General features: G+C 38.7%; 1 long non-coding RNA gene across 1 annotated transcript in view; it reads left to right on the forward strand.

The window, feature by feature from the left end:
- Nucleotides 1-12,065, forward strand: part of LOC101057999 (uncharacterized) — a 28,672-nt gene extending 16,607 nt beyond the window's left edge. The window contains exon 2 of the long non-coding RNA XR_001718745.3: nucleotides 10,849-12,065. This is a non-coding gene — a long non-coding RNA (uncharacterized LOC101057999). The remainder of the gene's footprint in view (nucleotides 1-10,848) is intronic.
- The last annotated feature ends 4,577 nt before the right edge of the window (nucleotides 12,066-16,642 follow it).

The raw sequence follows: 16,642 nt of genomic DNA on the forward strand, positions 1-16,642 counted from the left end.
AAGAAGTCACTGTCTACAAGGAACTAGACATTTCTGGCACCTTGATCTTGAACTTCCCAGCCTCCAGGACTCTGAGAAATAAATTTCTGTGGTTTACAAGCTACTCAGTTTGTGGAATTTTGTGATAAGAGCCTAAATGGACTAAGACATGAATTTATCAAAAGATGGTAAGAACTTTACACTGAAAACCACAAAATCTTGCTGAGAAAAGCAAAAGCAGACATAAATATAGACATACATATTTGTGGATTAGAAGATTCAACATTGTTAAGACAGCAATTCTTCCTAAATTGATTTAAAGATTCAATGTTATACCAATAAAAATCCTAATAGGCTTGTTTGAAAAAATTAATAAGCTGCTTATGAAATTTACAAGGAGAACCAAAGGCAAAGAATAGCAATAATAATTTTTTAAATGAAGAACAAAGTTGGAGGACATAGCCGGGCATGGTGGCTTACGTCTGTAATCCCCACACTTTGAGAGGCCAAGGTAGGTGGATCATTTGAGGCCAGGAGTTTGAGACCAGCTTGGCCAACACGGTGAAACCCTGTCTCTATTAAAAATACAAAAATTAACCAAGTGTGGTGGCACACACCTGTAATCCCAGCTACTCAGGTGGCAGAGGCAGAAGAATTGCTTGAACCTGGAAGGCAGAGGCTGCAGTGAGCTGAGACTGTGCCACTGCACTCCAGTCTGGGGGACAGAGCGAGATTATCTCAAAAAAAAAAAAATCAAAATTAGAGGATATATATCTCCAAGTGGAAAAACATGAACTGTTTCTCCGCTGCTCACCCACCATAACAGTCAACACAGAAGACTTCTGTGGCCAAATATGTGATTTCTTCCCACCAACAAGCAAGCAATCAATTCTGCAGTGTACACCAGCTGGGTGTCCTCTAATTCAATTCAGTTCTAATACTACTTACCTGAAGGTAGCATCAGAACACACAGATTGAGAATTAGGTCCCTCAAGACTGAGTCCCATTTTCAATGCCAATCACACACCCCAGGTGTTTTACCTGTGCTTTTGACCCATCAAATAGAAATTGGAGTTCCCATCCTCCACCCCTTGGATTCAGTTAATTTTCTAGTGTGACTCAAAGAACTCAGGGAAATATTTGTTTATCAGTTTATTACAAAGGACATTACAAAGGATATAGATGAAGAGATGCATATGAAGTATGGAGGAGGGGGCATGGAGCTTCCATGCCCTCCCAGGAACCTCCACGTGTTCAGCTATCCAGAAGCTCTCTGAACACTGCCTTTTTGGGCTTTTACAGAGGTTTTATTACATAGGCATGATTGATTAAACTAAGCCATTGGTGATCAACTTAACTGTCAGCCCCTTTCTTTTCCCCAGAGGTTGTGGGGTAGGCTGAAAGTCCCAATCCTATAATGATTTCTTGGTCTTTCTTGTAACCATCCCAATCCTATAATGATTTCTTGGTCTTTCTTGTAACCATCCCAATCCTATAATGATTTCTTGGTCTTTCCAGTGACCAGTCTCCATCTTGAAGCTACATAGGGGCTGTCAGTCATCAGTCAACTCATTAGTGTACAAAAGGACATCGCTTTGGAGATTCTAAAAATTTTAGGAGGAAATAGATCTGAAACCAAATAGATATTTCACATTATCACAATACGTAATTTCAGAAGTTATGATAAAACTACATTATTCAATACAGTGTGTTATTGGTATAAAGCTAGACAAATAGATGAATAGAACAGAATAGAAAATCTGGAAATAGACCCACACTTATATGATTGATTAGTTTGCAATAAAGGTGCCAAGTAATTCAGTGTGGGAAGGATAGTCTTTTACAAGTGCTGAAATAATTATACATCTCTATGGATTAATAAAAAATTAACCTTGACCCTTGCCTCATACTGTAAGCAAAAAGTAACTCAAAATGAATCATAAACCTAAATAAAAAAAGCTAAGACAATAAAACTTATAGATAAAAACATAGGAGAAAGTCTTCGTGACATTCAGTTAATCAGAGTTTTCTTAAGGAGGACATGAAAAGCACTGATCGTAAGACAACATTGACAAAATGGACTTTTGCAAAATTAAAAGCCTATACTTTTAGAAAGATACAATGAAGAACGTAAAAAGGCAAGTTGTAGATGGAGAGAAAATATTTGCAAAGCATATGTCTGTCAAAGGGCTTGTGTCCAGGATCTATAAAAAAACTTACAATTCCATAGTAAGAAGGCAAGCACAATGAAAAATTTGGCAAAAAGATTTGAACAAACTCTTCACACAAGGAGACATACGGATGGCAAATAAGCATATGAAAACGTACTCAACATCTCTAGTCAACAGGGAAATGCAAATTAAAACCACAGCAAGATCCTACTACACACTCACTAGAATGACTAAGGTTAAAAAGACTGCTAGTATCAAGCGCTGGTGAGGAATGTGGAGTAACCCATACAGTTTAGTGGAAATGCAAAATGTTACAGTCTTTTCTAGAAGGCTGACAACCCCAAATATTGGCAAACATTTAGGAGGGAACTACACCTCTCATTCATTGCTGGTGGAAGTATATAATGATACAGTCACTTTGGAGAACTGTTTGTTAGTTTTTAATAAAACTAAACATGTCAGGACTCAGCAATTCCACTCCTATGTATTTACCAAGAGAAACAAAAATATAGATCTACAAGAAGACTCGTACAAGAATATTTATAATCCTAAGCTGGGGAAAAAGCCCAGATGTCCATTAACAGGAGAAGGGATAAACAGTGACATTCATACAAAAGAATATTGCATGCCTGTATCAAAACATCTCATGTACCCCATAAATATACACATCTACTAGGTACCCCCAGAATTTTTTTAAATAAAAAAGGAAAAAAAAAAAAAGAATACTACCCAGCCACAAAAAAATGAAGAACTACTCATACATACATATGGATGAATCTCACAGACTAATGCTGTATGAAGGTGAACACATGATTTCATTTACTGTATATGAAGTTTAAGAAAAGGCACTGTTAATATATTGTTATATAAATCAGAACAGTTGTTGTCTATGAAGGAACTCACCGGAAAAGGGTGCAAGGAAACTTTTTTGAAGCCATTGAACTATTCTGTCATGACAAGGCTGTTGGTTACATTGGTATATACATTTGTCAAAACTCATCAAACTGTACACTTAAGATATGTGTATAAATCTTTCTCTAGGAAATATTATAAAGTGAAGTATTACAGGAAGAAAAGAAGCAAAAAGACATAGGGAATGGTGGAGACATTATTACTATTGTGAATTTGATTTTCCCCACCAGTTTGGAGCTTTTTTTTCTTTTCTTTTCTTTTCTTTTTTCCAGAGACAAGGGTCTTGCCGTGGTGCCCAGTCTAGTCTCGAACTCCCGGGCTCAAGTAATCTTCCTGCCTCAGCCTCTAATCCTCAGCCTGCTGGGATTACAGGCATGAGCCACCACGTCCAGCCCATTTTGGAGCTTAAATCTGCCTTTTTTTTTTTTTTTTTTTTTTTTTGAGACAGGGTCTCACTCTGTCACCAAGGCAGGAATGCAATGACACAATCTTGGCTACTACAACCTCCTCCTCCCGGGTTCAAGTGATTATCCTGCCTCAGCCTCCCAAGTGGGTGGGATTATAGGCATCCACCACCATGCCCAGCTAATTTTTATATTTTTAGTAGAGACAGGGTTTCACCATGTTGGCCAGGCTAGCCTAGGACTCCTGACCTCAAGTGATCTGCCTGCCTCAGCCTTCCAAAGGGCTGGGATTACAGGCAGGAGCCACAGTGCCCAGCCTTCTTTTTTCTTACTCCTCACCTTCTGTGCCAGAGGGTTTTTGTTTTCTTAATCAGTAACTCTCTATTTGAAATTACTAGTCTAAAGCTCTTTGATTTTGTTGCTTTGAATTGGTTGATTTCATCAGGTTTAGATAATATTAAACTTTAAACTTTAAGGGGCTGAAGTTAATATTTATTAGACTCTTAATTATTAAACTCTTGTTATATTCTTAATATGTTCTAGAAAAATATTATAGACACTGTATATACAATATTTTATTTACCCTCACAGAAAACCTATGGAGTTCATGTTATTTATAGAAAAGTCAGCTCAGGTGGAGAGAAGTTACATAACTTGCACAGAGGCAGACAGTTAATTAGTGTTAAAGTTTGATTAGAACCCAGTTCTCCCGGATTTCTTTCATTTGACGCAATTCAGGTAACACTACAGAGAAACAACCTTCTCACTGCCACTACTGCCCACTCCGAACTTCAGGTTCATGTTGCCCCTTCATTTCTTTCGGTTACCATGTTATTAGTTCGTTAATTCTTTAAATCATTTCGCAAGGATTTACTGTACTGAGCACCTCTTCTGTGCCAGGAATGTGTTAGATGCCTGCCAGGAAGGATTTCAAAATTGAGGGTGGAGACAGGAAAATAGACAACATCTGGTTGGCAGCATGTTAAGAGGTCAGTGTAAGATGGGTGTAGCCTCTGAGAGATCCTTAAAACATACTGGGGGTACTAAAAACAGATACTTAAAACAGGCTGGGGCAGGCAAGACTTCTTGAAAGGGATGAGGCCTGCACCAAGCCAGCTAGGTGAACAGGTGAAACAGCAGTGGAGGATGACCCAGCAAAGGGAGCTGCCGTGCATAGCCATGACATCACAAGACAATGTGCTCTTTTCTGGAACTGCATTTTTTTTTTTTTTTTTTTTTTGAGATGGAGTCTTGCTCTGTTGCCAGGCTGGAGTGCAGTGGCACGATCTCAGCTCACTGCAACCTTCTCCTTCCTGGTTCAAGCAATTCCCCTGCCTCAGCCTCCTGAGTAGCTGGAAATACAGGTGTGCACCACCATGCCCAGCTATTTTTTTTTTTTATTTTATTAAAGACAGGGTTTCACCATATTGACCAGGATGGTCTCAATCTCCTAACCTGGTGATCCGCTGGCCTCGGCCTCCCAAAGTGCTGGGATTACATGCATGAGCTACTGCGCCCAGCCTGACGTGCATATCATTTTATCCGAAAAGTGGATGGAGTTCCAGTGGCAAAGGAATGAACAGTGGAGACAAGAGAGTTAAATAGGGTTTGACTCATTAAAGTCTCCGTATGCTGGGTTTGAATTTTATTCTGAGGCAAGGGCAGGACATCTGGGGAGTTTAAGCTCCTTAAACACAGGGAATTGAATGTGCTTGTGTTTTGGGAAGATCACCCTAGCAGGATTAGAAAGGAAGAATCAAGCCGCTGTCGCTATAATACTGTCAAAACCTAATGAGTGTCTAACATAAGACAGCCACCATGAAGAAGGGTGAACCTGCCTTCTAATTAGTCAGGAAGAGATTTCTTTCTCTTTCCTCTCTTTGTTGGTGTAAAGAGAAGAAAGTGTAAAGTACAGATGGGTTTCAGGCTTGCACCTGAGAAGCTGGTGGTGATGCCTACTGAGACAAGAATGCTAGGGGATCAGGTCTACTTAATGTTCCTTCCTAATCACAGACAAAACCTAAAGTGTGTGGACCCCAACCACTCCTACAACCATATGCTGCAGCTATTCAAGGTGAGTTCTCAGGAGCAATTGTGTTGTTCTTCAACCTGAATATACTATATTTTTGTCTGATTGTTTGATCACATCATTATTCCCCTATTAATAACCTCTAATATGAATCTGCAGAAATGAGACCACTGGCTAGATGAAATTTATTGATTCTCTAAGAAAAATTATCTTCATTGGCCGGGCACGGTGGCTCATGCCTGTAATCCCAGCACTTTGGGAGGCCAAGGCAGGTGGATCACGAGGTCAGCAGTTTGAGACCAGACTGACCAACTTGGTGAAACCCCGTCTCTACTAAAAATACAAAAAAAATTAGCTGGGCGTGGTGGCCGGCACCTGTAATCCCAGCAACTTGGGAGGCTGAGGCAGGAGAATCACTTGAAACTGGAAGGCGGAGGTTGCAGTGAGCTGAGATTGCGCCACTGCACTCTAGCCTGGGCAATAAGAGCAAAACTCCATCTCAAAAAAAAAAAAAAAGAAAAAGAAAAAAAGAAAAATTATCATCATTGGCTAAATGAAGTAACTTAGTTAAACTTTTTTCTTCTAAGAGCAGGAACACATACATATACAAAAATCCTTGCCCCTTTTTCCTTCCTTTATTTTTCTTCCCCCTTTCTTCTTTCCTTCCTTCCTTCCACCTTCCTTTCTTCCTTCCTCTTTCTTCTTCTCTCCTTCTTCCTTCTCTCTTGTTAATTTGGAAGAAAATTTTCTCCAAACTTGAACTGACTCTAATGACTGGCTCTAGCACAAATATCACGAACTCTGAAATCTGAAGTTAGATGAACATGTGATACTGAGGTTGACATTTCCGAGAGGTTTTCCATCAAATGTCCCTGACTTACCATCTCCTGCTCTTCACATGACACATGGTTTAACTTCTGCAGGACGGATTACATTCTATCCCCAGCTGGTATGCAGATATCATCTCATGGAAAGAAATTTAAAAATAATTGTAAACTCGTTAGATGTGGCAGTATCTGGGTGAGGAGGAGGACACTGGAAGAGGGGAGAGTGGACATAGGAGAAGAGAGAGGGCACTTGTTCCCACTTCTAAGAGAGGGTACCGAGATCACACCACTGCACTCCAGATTGGGCGGCAGAGTGAGACCTTGTTTCAAAAAAATAAAGAAGAGGCTGGGCGCGGTGGCTTATGCCTGTAATCCCAGCACTTTGGGAGGCCGAAGGGGGCGGATTGCCTAAGCTCAGGAGTTTGCGATCAGCCTGGGCAACACAGTGAAACCCTGTCTCTACTAAAATACAAAAAATTAGCCGGGCGTAGCAGCGCATGCCTGTAGTCCCAGCTACTCGGGAGGCTGAGGCAGGAGAATTGCTTGAACCGGGGAGGCGGAGGTTGCAGTGAGCCAAGATCGTGCCACTGCACTCCAGCCTGGGTGACAGAGTGAGACTCCATCTCAACAACAACAACAACAACAACAACAACAACAACAACAACAAAAAAAAAAATATATATATATATATATATATATGAAAAAAGAAAAATAGAAAGAGAGGGCTTTAGAACTGTGCTAGGCAAAGCTGCCGGTGTACCAATGCAGGGTAAGCACATTGAGCATACAGCTACACATTTGACTACGACACAGTACTTTGGCAGAAGCAATAAAACCATTTTTGAGGAACCTTGTTTGGGGACTTTCAATTGTTGTTTTATTACAATCAATACTTGTTCTACAAAGCTAATAAAAAGAACAATGTCCTGGGAAACTAAATCATGGGTTTTTTATTGACTTGGTATCAGAATCAAAAAGACTTTTAATTCATTCAGGCTTCAGTGTCCTGACCCATCAATGAATGACAGTAATTGCTGCCAAGCAAGATTTTATGAGAAAATACTGAGATAGCCTTTGTGAAAAGTTTCCCAATATAAATTTATTTTATTATTCCCATTAATTATTATTTTTTTAAGAAACATTTTTCAGAGTCAGAGGGTTATTTAATTTTTTTAAAAAAGCAAGGCACAAGAAAAATTTATGGTGAAAAATGTTTTTATGTAAAATGTTGATCTCTCCATAAAACTTTGAAACAGTATTTTAATCCTTAGTGGAGAGCATTAACTGTAACAACATCTTCCTGCACAGATAATTTTTGGTTTGGGTCTTGTGGAATAGATATCACATGGAACATCAGTTCATGGAATAAAAACCTGAACTATGAAAATATATTTTAGATTTTTTAAAATATTACAAAATGTTATTTATTTATTTTTTGCAGTGGGATAAACTTCATGACAGATATGGTGGTATGAGACCTCTGCTGTGATGAAATATCAAACATTTTAACATTTTGGCTTTATTTGAATTTGGTTTTATTTTCATAGCATGTATTCAACTCCCAAAAGTAATATCACCTCATTTCATGTTTGCTTCTACAACTCACAAGCAAAGATTATCATGTACATGCAAATTTATATAAATCAAGGTCATTTGGAATCAAAACTTTTTCTACTTTTATCACTAGATTGGAGCTGTTGTAGCTATATTCTGGCAGTGGATTTGGATAATTTTCAAGTTTTAGGTTTTGCTAACAAGTGTTCTTAAAGCAAACAAACCAAAATCCTCTGAATAAATTCAGTGCCTCCCAGACCATTGCCTCTAGGCAGGCAAATCTGGTTCACTGGGGACAACTCATTAAGTGATAAGTGAATCTGGACGCACAATCTATATAACTAGACTGAATATAACAGTACTCAAATATTAATGGAGTAAATGTTAAAACATCCCTTTTCAACAAGAATGACTAAATCTCAGAAACATATTACAAATAAATAGCCAGGGCTTAATTTCTTTAAAATCCTTATGCAGATATTTTTCCAGAAGACATACAACCTGCTAAATTTTCAACTCACTAGAGAGATTAGTGTCTAACTTGTCAACAAAAACACAGACACACAAGCACACGCACAAAGAAAGTACTGCAGCTGTCACCCTTTGTTATTTACTCAGCCAGTTGGAGCAGAAGACAGTTAACTGCAGGGCACTTTGCTGGATTTAATCAAGCTTCCTCAAGAAGATGCCATAGTATGGTCTTTACTTTGAAGAGCCTGAAGGCAGTGAAAACTCTACTTCATACTGCCCTCTGCCACAGTGCAAATCTCATTTGAGAATAGTAGGGTTGGCTGGGGGCAGTGGCTCACACCTGTAATCCCAGCACTTTGGGAGGTAGAGGATGGGGATGAATTGAGCCCAGAGGTTTGAGACCAGCTTGGGCAACATGGTGAGACCCCATCTGTACAAAAAATACAAAAATTAGCCAGGCGAGGGGGTATGCACCTGTAAACCCAACTACTCAGGAGGCTGAGGCGGCAGGATCACTTGAGCCCGGCAGGTGGAGGATGCAGTGAGCCGAGATCGTGCCACTGCACTCCAGCCTGGGTGACAGCATGACACCCTGTCTCAGAAAAAAAAAAAAGTAGGGTAACTATTCTTATGTTAGGGACAAAGATTGTCAATTTCACTATCTCTATTGTTATGAGTAAACACAGTTTCACCATCATAAAAAGTGACGCAGCAACATATGAACAACACCTGGTAAACAGAACATGGGAAGATGAAAAACAACAGTTGGTGTTTGAGTAATGGGATTGGGAGTGAATTTTGTTTTTTAATTTTTTAATGGTTTTTGATGTTATTTGTATCTTTAAACTTCTGGTTGATTAACACATGCTCATTCATGGATAATTTTTAGTTATGTGAGCATGAACTAGCTTTGTTTATTTTTGTACTAACTATGAAAGAGATGTTAATAGAAATTATAGATTTCAAAACCATTTTGTTGGGGAGGGGAGGTGGTTTGCTTAATCTGAGAACAAATTATTTTTAAGCATTACCTTCATCCATTTCCCTGTAAGACTCATGGTAGGAATATACAATCTAAATTCTTTGCTATAGCACATTTATCAGGACCGAAGATGACAGTTGTGTTTTAATCATAAGATCACATTATTATAAGTACTTGAAAATGACATATTTGATTTTAAGAATCTCCTTTAATTGAAGATTATTTTAATAGCCTGATATCAAATAACTTATTGTACCAATTCTAGGCATTCACCTTCTTCCTCCTTGCCCCCGACCCTTGCCCCAATCTAGCATTGCTGGAGCAGTCTTCCTAAAGCCTAGCTTCCTCATGGCACTCCCCTGCTAATACTTCAGTGGCCCTCCAGTGCCACGTGAACACTTTTGCTTTTTTTGTTTTGTTTTGTTTTTAAGACAAGGTTTTGCTCTGTCACCCAGGCTGGAGTTCAGTGGCAGGATCTTGGCTCACTGCAACCTCCGCCTCCTAGGTTCAAGCAACTCTCCTGCCTCAGCCTCCTGAGTAGCTGGGATTACATGCATGCACCACCATGCCCGGATAATTTTGTATTTTTAGTAGAGACAGGGTTTCACCATGTTAGACAAGCTGGTCTCAAACTCCTGACCTCAAGTGACCCGCCTGCCTGGGCCTCCCAAAGTACTGGGATTACAGGTGTCAGCCACCACGCCCGAGCCCCCATGAACATTTTTGGTTGGCTTTTTCTCAAAGCTTTCTATAATTTGTTCCCACATTAACTACACAATCTTCTCTTTTAAATCCTCAACACAAAACTTCCATTTCTCCTCCTGAAAAACCTTCCCTCTCTTTTCAAAATCTAAATTTTATCTTGCCTTCCAGTTTGATTTCTGTACCATCCAACATAAGAAACCTTCCTGAGAATCACAGCACAATTTGGTAGCTCTTATTTATGAATTTCCATAAAAACTTATTACATACACTTCTAGCATCGCACCAGCATAAATAACATTGAATTATTTTAAAATTCTAAAGATATTATTTTTTAACCAGATTAATGTCCCTTACAACGACTACCTTTTATTATATTTACTTCATATGTTTTCTAGCACCTATTTATTATACAGCCAAGAACTGTTAAATTGTGGTGGCATGGCCTGGAGTAGACACTCAATGAATACTTGTTGAATGAATAAGGGTAGACAGCACTGTACCCATCCAGCAAGCAAGACGCTGGTTCCAACATTGCTCTGTTTTAATCAGAGTGATAGTGGCCAAGGCAGTTAATATTTTTGGTCCCCCATTTTCTCATCTATGAAAGGAGCTAGTAAAAGAGTTGATGTTTTAATTTAGGCTTGTCCTCTATATCTCTATATCTAAATTAAATATCTATCTCACTCTATCACCAAGCCTTCCCTTGAGAATCCTTGTCAGTGTTGATCTGAGAAGTTCCTTTCAGCAACCCCTCACCAGCATTCACAGGGGAACCTGCTAAGATAACTTACTTCCTATTACTCTTTCGTTTCAGCCTTTGTCCTATGTCTGGAGACTTCTTGGAAGCTGGAGCACACAAATAGCTACAGCAAACTTGAGGAATGGGCATGAATAGACTGGCTTCGGGGAACCTGCCAGCTTGGCCGTGTGGCCAAGGTAATAGGCAAGCCAAGGCACAGCTAGAGCTCAGAGCTGGAGGGGAAATTAAAGCAGCAAATGTAGAAACATTAAGCCTGAAGAGGCGACAACGTTGAATTCTAAAATGCAGGCCAAAGCTCAGACTGCAAGCTGTCTGGCTGCTCCGGGTGTGCCCAGAAGTCAAAGTCCAGCAGGGGCAAAGGTGGAGGTGTGGTCCTGCATGTGGGGTGTTGGGGGGATGTGGAAGAGGAGGTGCTTTAAGATCCAAAGATTCCAGCTGCCCTGATCTACCCTTGGAAGAATAAAAGGCTAGGAACTGGACAAGTCAGGCTCAAGTCCAAGCTGCCTAAGGAATCAGGGAAAGAATGGAGCTAAGAGTGGGAGGTCAGGGCAGTATCTAAAAATCCAGGATAGCAGCAAAGCTGGCGGTGGCCCCTGACTCTGGTAAGGGCAGCCTGCAGCACCATGCCAAGGGGGGCCTGACTGATCATGCCCTGCATTTGCAAACAAGGATTAGTAGGGTATGAGTAGGATTCTGCTGGTGCCTGGGAAGGCAATGCCATCTACATCTTTACAAAGTTTTAACAAAGGCCTGAAGGACACAACCTTCCCCAAAGTCCTGACGTCGCTGTTTGCTGGCAACAAATAGAGTCAAAAGAAGAGAGGCACAGAATGTGCCACGGGTGTGCTGCATACAGCCCCGATGACCACAAGGCCTTCTTGGGTCAAGTTCTGCCATCTCTGGTTAAGATGGGCTCACCCTCTAGGACCTTGATTGAGTCCTCAGACCACCAAGAGTGCCCCACCAAGAGCCTCCCTCTTCTGGTGACTCGTGCCTGCTTCCCGTGGAGAGCTCCAGAAGGGAGGAAACTGTGAGGAGGTGGAGAACGTGGCAGGGATCCTAACTTTCTTACTGAAGGAAGTTCTTAACAAGTACCCATCTGCCTTCAGGGAAGAAAACATAACTCATTTTGGTCTTTCAAATTCAGTTCTCAAAACCAAATCCTGTTGTCAGCAATCTGTGTCCCAACGCCTTCTTCAGCAACAGCATTTTCCCTGTGGAATTAGTTTCCAATGTTCTTTCTTAAATAAACCACTGAAGATTAAAAGGAATCCAGATACCCACCACATTTTGTTTCCTTAATGAGTAATTATCACATTTCTTTGGCTACTTAAATGCATTCTCTGAGTCAGGTAAAGGAGATCGTAATAGTTAATCAACAACAAGTAATTCTTGGGTACTTAACAATAGTCTAAGCACTTAATCATACTTAAAATTGACTATTAATGAACCTTATAAACCATTTTGCAATTCTGAAAGTGAATTTCTCTGCAGGCTTAGAGATTACTAAGCCATTTAGATCTTACCAAACAAATATTATTCATGCTTTAATTCCTGGGAAAAGAAATTTAGAAAATGAGGTTAATGTTCAGTTGTCCTTTCCTGAGTTTAACAATTATATATTCCATCTGGGATGCTCTGAACTCAGGTTAAACATTCTTCAAGTTATTCCCACATTTTTCAAGTTATTCCCACGTTAGTGACCTACTTTATTATTATTATTACTAAAGAAAAGGGCTGGGTGCGGTGGCCCACATCTGTAATCCCAGCACTTTGGGAGGCTGAAGCAGGAGGATCACTTGAGCTTGGGAGTTCAAGACCAGCCTGAGAGGGAGACTCTGTCTCTACAAAAAAAAAAAAATTAGCCAGGTATGGTGGCACGCGCTCATGGGCCCAGCTACTCAAGGAGGCTGAGGTGGGAGGATCACGTGAACCTGGGAGGCAGAGCCTGCAGTGAGCCCTGGTTGTGCCTCTGTACTCAAGCCTGAGAGACAGAGTGAGACCCTGTCTCCAAACAATAAAGTAAAATAAATAAATAAATAAATAAATAAATAAGAATGCAAATCAAAGACATTAAGAAATAGCTTTACTTTAATGTAGGCATTTAAGGTAAAATAGGTCACATTCTCTTTTTTAAAAAAATTACTGACCCACAGAAAAACAAGTCAAAAAGCAGACTATTTCATATTAGTGTCTTTTTTTAAAAGAGGATTAATATAAATTGCCTTCTCACCTGTTTTTAAAATAAAGGACTGAATGATAGAACTTAGACAACAAATCTAGTAGCATGATAAAAGCCTTTCTTTGATAGCTAGAAAAGGTAAACAAAGAATAAAACAGGGTGAAGAAGAAAGAGGACAGATAGAATGTGAATATTATCTACCTTTTTCTCAAGATAAAACTAATATTGCTTTCTAAAAAGAAGCAATTCTTTAGAGCAGAGGTCAGCAAACTTTTTCTATAAAGAGCCAGATATTAACTATTTTATAATTTGCAAACCACATAAGTCCTCTGTTTCATATGGGTTTTTTTCTTTTTTCTTTTTAAACAATACTTTTAAAATATTGAAAATATTCTTAGCTTACATCTACAAAAAAGCAGGCAGTGGGCTGATTTGACTCACAGGTGGTATAGCTTGCTAATTCCTGCTTTAGATTTTAAGAATGAGGCAGATGTTGCCAGAATTTGCTCTAATTTACTATGAGGTTTGCAAATAAAAGTGCTCTTGACATGAAAACTTGCTATTTTGAATGGAAAGACATGTACAGCCCTTTTTCAGGAAGTGGAGATTAATGCATAAAATTTTATTTTCCTAACATAAAGGATGTTTTTTCAAAAAATTGCTTCTCCATCTTGTGGCCCTTTGATTATGATAGCTCTGAAAGCTTTGAAAAGCTTGCAAATACTCAACTTCAGGAATAAAACCACCTATGAGACCCTCACTTGAAGGCAGGATCTTTCCTGCAGCCTTGAGTCTTCCTAATCAGAACCATTGTTTCTTAAACTGGACTCCGAAGACAACACTTAAAGTCACTCAAGTTCGCTACAAAATTCTTGTTTTGTGTTTTCATTTCTAAAGACAATAAAAATAATTGATATGATCAAGTTTGGGATTATCTAGATGATCTAGACAACTATTGTGGTCAAAATAGGCCTGATCACAGGCATTTTCAGTACCCATGGAATTCTAGAGCTTTGGATACTTGTCTAGTCTGTTTGGGTCACTATAACAAAATGCCATAAACTGGGTGCTTATAAAGAACAGAATTTTATTTCCCACAGTTCTGGAGGCTGGGAAGTCCAAAATCGAGGCAGATTTGATGTCCTCAAGTGATGGAAGAATCAAGAGGTCTCTCTGGGGGCTCTTTTATAAGGGCACTAACCCCATTCATGAGAGCAGAGCCTAATTACCTCCCTAAGGCCCCAACTCCTAATACTATCACCTTGAGTGTGAGGAGGAAAACATAAAAATACCATAGTAATACTAATAGGTACATCAGTGAAGAACAATATCACAGTGTCGTGTAGATAGGAAGATTTTGCTGCAATTTGGTTGTTAAAACAAAAAGTCGTGGGTGGATACAATCATCAGACAGTTCAGTAGTGGCATCCACGTACTCACCCAAAGTAGGTGCACTGCAGTTGTGGGAGCCCTGTGCTTGCTACTAGCAGTGACTTAATTTCTGCAAAGCTATGTGATCACATTCAACTATGCTAGTTAACTTTAATTTTACTGAATTTGGTTTAGGTAGGTAGTTTGTAAATTTAACTTTCTACTTGTATAAGAAGTATAATTATAAAAACAGCAGGTCAGCACGACAGGTCTGAGAGAATCTGTATTCTGTAAAAAAAATACCTATTTCTTACTTGGCGAAAAACATTAGTCAATGTTGCACCAAAAACCCCCCAAAAGCTATAGATCAGATATTGACTAAAATGAATATACAAAAATCTTGACTGGAAATATTTTAAGTCAAAACTAACAGCCTATTTCAGGTATTGACAGAACAAATTCCAGAAGCAGAATAACTGAAACAATCATGTTGAAATTAATTATAATGGGCAGAATTTGACTGAAACTTGTTACCACCTTCACCAAAATATAGCCTTTCTTATACTATCAAATGTATTGAATAAATTGTGAGCACTTTCTTGTACAACTTCTAAAAATTTAGCTTTGCTTTTGTTATCTGAATATTGTACAGGAATATGAGCATGCAAATAAGATCTTTGTTTAGTTTCAAGTCTTTTTATAACTAAATCTGGTGGCATTAGACAATAAATACATTTTCAAAATATGAATAGTCTCTCATTTGATTCAAATTAGATGAGTTGTTTTGCATGTTTCTTATCAATTATGCAATTATTGTCTTAGTTTAAATATAATCTAATAGCTGACGCTGCATTCATATGCTATGCTGGATTCCTAGCTAAAATGAAATCAGTATGCTCGTAAAATATTTTTCATACATGTTATTTGGAACTTTGCTTCTCAATTCTATAACAAGAATTCCCTTTGGTATCTGTATTTTTTTTCTCTTGTGTGTTAATATGCATATAATCTTTCTTTGTTTACCTACCTTTTTAAGGTAGGTTAAAGGGATAAAAGCAGTAACTCATATGTTTTGGTCTCAGGCCACCTTTACACTTTTAAGAATTGTTGTCCGGGTGCGGTGGCTCACGCCTGTAATCCCAGCACTTTGGGAGGCCAAGGTGGATGGATCACCTGAGGTCAGGTGCTCGAGACCAGCCTGGCCAACATGGCAAAACCCTGTCTCTACTAAAAACACAAAAAAATTAGCCAGGCATGGTGGCACGTGCCTGTAGTCCCAGCTACTTGGGAGGCTGAGGCAGGAGAATCACTTGAATCTGGGAGGCGGAGGTTGCAGTGAGCGGAGCTTGCGCCATTGCACTCCAGCCTGGGCAACAAGAGCGATACTCTAACTCAAAAAAAAAAAAAAAGAATTGTTGAGAAACTCAAAGAGGTTTCGCTTACATGGATTAGGTCTATTGCTATTTACCATAATATAAATTAAAACTGAAAAGTTTACAAATATTTTAATGCATTTAAAATAATAATAAAACTCATTACATGTCAACATAAATAACACATTTTCTGAAAAGTAATTATATTTTCCAAAGCAAAAATAGAAATATGCTTTTATTTTACATTTTTGCAGATCTCTTTTATACCTGGCTTAAAAGAAGATAGCCAGATTTTAATTTCTCTTTCTGTGCTCAATTTATTGTATTATGTTGCTTTGGTTTAAGTATATGGAGAAAATCTTGTTTCACACAAATGTGTAGATGGAAAAGAAAACAGTATTTAACAGCATTTTCAAATAATTAATTATGGATGTTCTTCTTTGATACTATACTAAAACTCAGCAAGTGATAGCTTCTTACAGGTTTGTTACAACATGATATCTGAAACTGTATCAATAAAAATTTCATACTCTGTTACATCAAAATTCACTGGTCTAAAAAAATTCATTGATCTATTTGGTGCTTGAGACAGACATTTGACTCATGACTTTTGTAATATTAAGTATTGGTCATCTGGAAAATTTGGTTCCATAAGATATGCAGATCTTGTAAATGTTGATCTATGTCACTATGCAATATCAAAAATCACATCTGTTAATATCATCACCGATCTCACCAGAACAACAACAAAAACGTGTTGAAGTTTTCAAAGCTGTCAAGTTCATTATGGCAGCTACAAGTTTTCCAAATTCTAATTTTCACTTGAAAGCTCAGATTTCATTATTCCCAACAAATACTGCCAAATCTTTTTTTGAAATGACAGACCCACTTTGTTCATTTTTTTAAAAAATGTCTGTCAATA

This window comes from Pan troglodytes, chromosome 5, assembly GCF_028858775.2.
Source record: "Pan troglodytes isolate AG18354 chromosome 5, NHGRI_mPanTro3-v2.0_pri, whole genome shotgun sequence".
NCBI classification, from domain to species: domain Eukaryota; kingdom Metazoa; phylum Chordata; class Mammalia; order Primates; family Hominidae; genus Pan; species Pan troglodytes.